Source organism: Pinus tabuliformis, chromosome X (assembly GCF_031772625.1).
Source record: "Pinus tabuliformis cultivar Carrire ecotype Pingquan chromosome X, CPIR1, whole genome shotgun sequence".
NCBI classification, from domain to species: domain Eukaryota; kingdom Viridiplantae; phylum Streptophyta; class Pinopsida; order Pinales; family Pinaceae; genus Pinus; species Pinus tabuliformis.
The window spans coordinates 567482494-567487860 of NC_142308.1; positions in this window are offsets into that span (position 1 = coordinate 567482494).

Here is a 5367-nt window from a genome sequence, read left to right on the forward strand (position 1 = left end):
TGATTTTAATTATGATGCAATGATAAAAATAAATTTATTATTGTTATTATTGAGGCATGGGTTTCAAGCTCAAGGGAAATTTAATTTTAGGTCAAGCATCCACTAAGTGATTCTAGGGCTTGTCATTGAGTCTACAAGTCAACTGTGTCATTTTCATGTATGAAAGACCCTTTTGGGCATGTTACATATTGTAAAGAAAATTTAATTGAGTGAAAATAAAGTCAAAAGACCCTCCAAGACCTCATCATGGTGCAAATATCAAGTCAGCCTAAATATAGTAATTCGTACCCCTCAAAGGGCTATAAATAAGAAGGAACTAAACCTCATTTGGGCACACTCTTAAGCAAGTTCGATCTCCTCAAGAAAGTAGCTAAAAAAGGATGAAAAAGAAGAAGGAAATAAAGTTCAAAGTTTTGTGCCTCTCTCTCTCTCTCTCTCGTGCTAGGGTTTCTACAGTTGTCGGGAAAATTGAAGTGTTGGAAAGCTGATGGGCAAATTGAAGTGTTGGAAAGCTATTGGGAAAGTCGAAGTACGAGAAAGATGTTGGGAAAGTCAAAGTGTCAGGCAAGTCAAAGTGCTGGGAAAGTGGAAGTGATATTGGGAAAGTCAAAGTGTTAGGAAGAAACTGTTGGGTCAAAGTTCCATAAGAATTTGTTGGGCATGTTGAAGTTGCAGAAGAATTTGCTGGGAAGGTCGAAGTTGCTGAAGAACGTACTGGGAGGGTGCAATTGTAGAAGTTTCGGGAAGGAAAGCTCATTAAGGAAGAAATATTTGACATGGTCTTGGAGGGTCTTGGTGAAGGGTCATAGGTCTGGGAATTCGTCAATTGAAGATTCTATAAGAAGAGAATAATTCTTGCGGGTTTTCAACTCAGTTGGAGAGGTTTTGGCCCTAGTTGATCACCTATATCTTGTGTTTTTTGTCTCATTGTTATTTGTGGTTTGGTAGTTGTTTGATGAGGAAAATAATAATAATAATAAAGTGAAATAAGAAGAGAATCAATTTAAGTAAAAGTACATCACAAATAGTTATCAAAAAAGAGAAATCACTTAATCTAGCTACCCATAGATTTCTCAACATGTGTAACCTTCATAAATCATTGAGTTGACTTATAAGTACTAAGTCTTATTTCCATTCATTGGTTCAAAACCATTTGTATAAACCATATACGATATGAAGCATGGGAGAAGTCCAAAGTGTTTGTGATTCTATTTTATCTCTCACACTCTCTTTTATGGAGCTTCTACATAACATTTTAGAAATTATAAAAATGTTTGAATTAGTTAGAGATCATTTCTTTAACCAAGGATAATGCAAATTTTTTCTCTTGCAAATGGTTACATTGCAATTCTCTCCCTCTCACAAATATTTGTTTGAATTTGAAAATAAAATCACAATATATTTTTCATTTTCTACTTGTCCAAAATTCCTTTTATAAATTCTATCTTTAAAAAATAGTGTTAATTATTCTAAAAGGAATATCTTTCGTTTTATAACCATTATTTATTTTTTTGCACTTAGATATTAAAATTCTAAGTGACTTATTCTTTAAAAAAAGTTAAGTGATGGCAATTTGTTAATTAAGTGCTTTGGGTAGCCAAAGGGATTTGGTTCATAAGTATGTTTGGAAGTTTTAAGGTCTGTAATGTTGAAGGGGCACCAACCTCAATGTTGTCATTCATAGATGAATTTGAAGGAAAATTACCCTAAAGGCCTCCAACTTGTCGATAATGGATGAACTTGAGGGATTTCACCTAGGGTGGTTACTAAAAATGCGTCAAAATATCAATAACATTTTATACCATCAACACTCTATGTGTCAAGTTCCAAAGCTTATGCATTGAGTTACATTTTTTTTTGAAATCCACACTTAAATTTCCCAATGCACACTGCAACATCTATATGTGAATTACGACACTCATGCATTGGACCTCTTATCTACATGTATTCATGACCATTATGGAAGACCAATGAATATGTATGCAACAATGACCATTATGGAAGCCCCACTAGCATGCATAAAACCCAAACATTGAATAATCACCCTAACAATAGTGATGACATCAAATTACCTTTAGCAATTGAGTGAACATAGCAATGTACTCCTATATAAACGATATATGATATGGAGCATATGAGAAAGTGTGTTAGCGTATCATTTGTGATTCACTCTCGCACTCCCATTCATGGAAAATTTATAAAAAGAATTTTTTAAATTAATACAAACATAGTTCTAAATGAGTTTCATAGATTTGAGAACCAAAAATAAAAGTAGCTTTGTAACATCTAGTTGTTTTTTGCACTTAAACTTTGAATATATAAATAACTTAATCTTAAAAACAAAGTGACACGCGTTATTGTGCACATGTTCAAAGGTGATATGGGTAAAATGACATAGATATCAACTTTATACTTTAAAAAATAGGTAGGAAAATTTAGAGTCTCTAAAAGTATTTATTTGTTGAGTTCTTTTTCTTTTTCTAGATGAAAAAGTAGGGTTCGACAAAATAGTTTGTGGATGGGCCCAACCCAACCAATAAAGAGATCGTTTGAGAGTAAGATATGTGGATGATCCCACTTTCTCCCCCCCATTAAATGGATTCCTTGTATTTCATCATCAAAAAATTCCCAAGGCACGTTTGGTTTAATATACAATATGGGGCAAGGAAAATGGGGAGAATAGTGGTTAGCGCAATGAAAACCCTTCGTTATAGCTATTCTTTGTGCTGCAATGTGTATAGGAGAGGGAGTACTATTTTAAAAAAGACATAATTTTGAGCCAACTAAATGTCCCAAGGAATAGAGAGAGGGAGAGCCAAAATTATTTGTGGTGTAACAACAAACCAATTTTGTAGCGCCTATTCAATAGAATTACCTTTCCATTGGCAATTAGCCTTAATAGCCTTTTTTATTTCCTTTGATACTTCTTTAGAAAAAGGAAATTAAGCATAAGGTGGGAGTTTATCTCTTCCTCCTAACATAAAAACAACACCTCCTCATACCAAGGATCTATTTTGTAAATTATCCAATCTAAGAGATTTGTTATGTAGCAAATTCCACATAAATATTTTTGATCTAGTTGGGCATTTTAGATGCTATATTTTTTTCCCTAACATGGGGCTAACTTGGGCTAAATATCTTGTTCTAGAGTGGTGAATCCAATCTTTGGAGCATTATCATCAGAAGGATTATGAGACAAAATAAGTTTATCTGTCTAATTCATTAGGAAGAAAAATGAATTTTGAAGGAATCTAATGTATGTGTCCCAAATAGTCGAGAGGTCATCCTATAAATGTAGGTCCTTTCTTTGGAGCCAAATGACATTACCAAATAATTGATTGTGATTCATAATATGATTTAGGTGGTAGCAACCATATCTGTTGATTCTTTGAATGATAAAGGGAGGGAGGCGGTGCTAGTTTTGGCATCCTATCCAAGGGTCATTTCCAAGGACTTGCGAGCCATCCCTCATATTCCATATCAACCATATTGCAATAAGTAGAAAATCCTAAATAATGGCATTCCAAATAATTGATCTATTTTTTGATTTCTTCTTAGGATCCCTGATCCAATCCCTAGTGGAGATATGTTGGAAATTTTTAGCTTTAGTTCCCTAAGCCCATAATCCACTTCTATATATGGATCTCTAGACATTATTTGTTGCAAAGGATTGGATTTTTCATCCCATGGAGCTCAATTTATCTAAATTTTTAGTTCATTTTGGTGTGTTTGGTCCCAAGAGTCATTTGGTCTTCTTTCCTTTGGTTTTATGGTCCAAATTTGGTTTGGATGTCATATTCTATGATTTGTAGGCTTAAGTGAGGAGTTGTTAAAGTATGTTGTCATAAATTTAGTATTTAGTGTTGGAAAACAATGGTAGGTCACAATCTCTCTTTCCTTTTTCTTCCTTGTGAAACTTTAGACATGTGAAGATCCTAAGTGAAAAATGAATGTCACATTGAGGATATTTAGGTTTCTCTACCACACTTTAGAAGTAGAATGGCTAGTCAAATGAAAGCTTATATAATAAGTGATTCATAAACTTTAGACATTTTGGCTCATTGTTGCAAGCAAATTGAGAAGTTGGAAGCAAACTATAACATGTTTTATCAGTTGGTTCTAGTACTAGCCATGAACTTGTGCTTGCATAGAGATCCTTCATCCTCTAGGGTTACCCCTATGAAGGTTTTTGTTCAATTTGTTTGAGTTACAATGAAAGATGAGGATATTGTTCAAGTAGAAGGTGACATGGCAATTGAAAATGCACATATTTAACACAATATTTAGGTTTCATCAAATAAGAATCCCCTAGTGGACCTGCTTCTGCCGCACAGCCCGTAACCCACCTTAGCTTCTATGACAGGCACGATCACATGCGACATTTTCTTGCTGAAGGGTTTGTTTCTTAGCTAAGTTGTATTACGCCCGCCACTATTGCTGTTACAGTTACAGCTACGGGAGCCCCATCACCCCTGCAGGCAGCTGGCACAAATCGGTTGTGACAATTATGGAAGAATTAATAAATTATTCGGCGGATCCATTGGAGGACATGCCTATCTGGACACAACCACATTCTTCTCCGACTGGTTTTTTTTTTTCCTTCGACAATGGACTTTCTTAAGTCGTCGACGCTTTTCCCTCTGTCTCCGGCACTAAGGTCTCCTCTGTAACCCTCCTGGAAGATGCCCCATCTCTGTCGGACCTCATCTCCCAGCCCTTATCGCCTTCCTCGCTCAGTTTTGTGGACCTCCCACCAAACCCTAGCGATCAAACCCTCTTGGAGGTCCTGGTTTCGAATCCGCCATTGACTGATTCATGCAACCCTTCGGTGGACCACCTCTCAGCTTCAAAAACTCCTGTGTCCACCCCAATTGCTCCACCGACCTCATCTGCTCCTCCACTGGGTAACCTCACAGGCATTTCCCCCATTTCCGACATTTTTTCCTCTGTGCCATTGATGGCTCCGCTTGGATCTAGGGTTCCCCCACAATCGACAGCAGCGCAGCAGCACATCGAAGCAGAGAGAACAATGGCATTTAGGAAGAACAAGTGCCTCAAGATAAAAGTCTATGAGGTCTTCCTCAAACTGACTGAGGACACGCAGTTGCTTGACACCATGGATAAAGTTGAGAAGGTTTTAGTGGGTCGAGTCCGAGGTAGACATTACAATGTAGAGAGGCTACAACAATGGGCATCTGAGGTTTGGGGCCCTCACCTAAACGACCCTCCTTTCGTACAGACCTTTGTAAAAGGTCAGTTTGCTCTACGTTTTGACAAGTTGGAACACACCAATTGGGTGCTCTCCACAATATGGCATATTGATCAGGCGTCGTTCTTCTGTGAAGATGGACTCCCCTGTTCGATCTA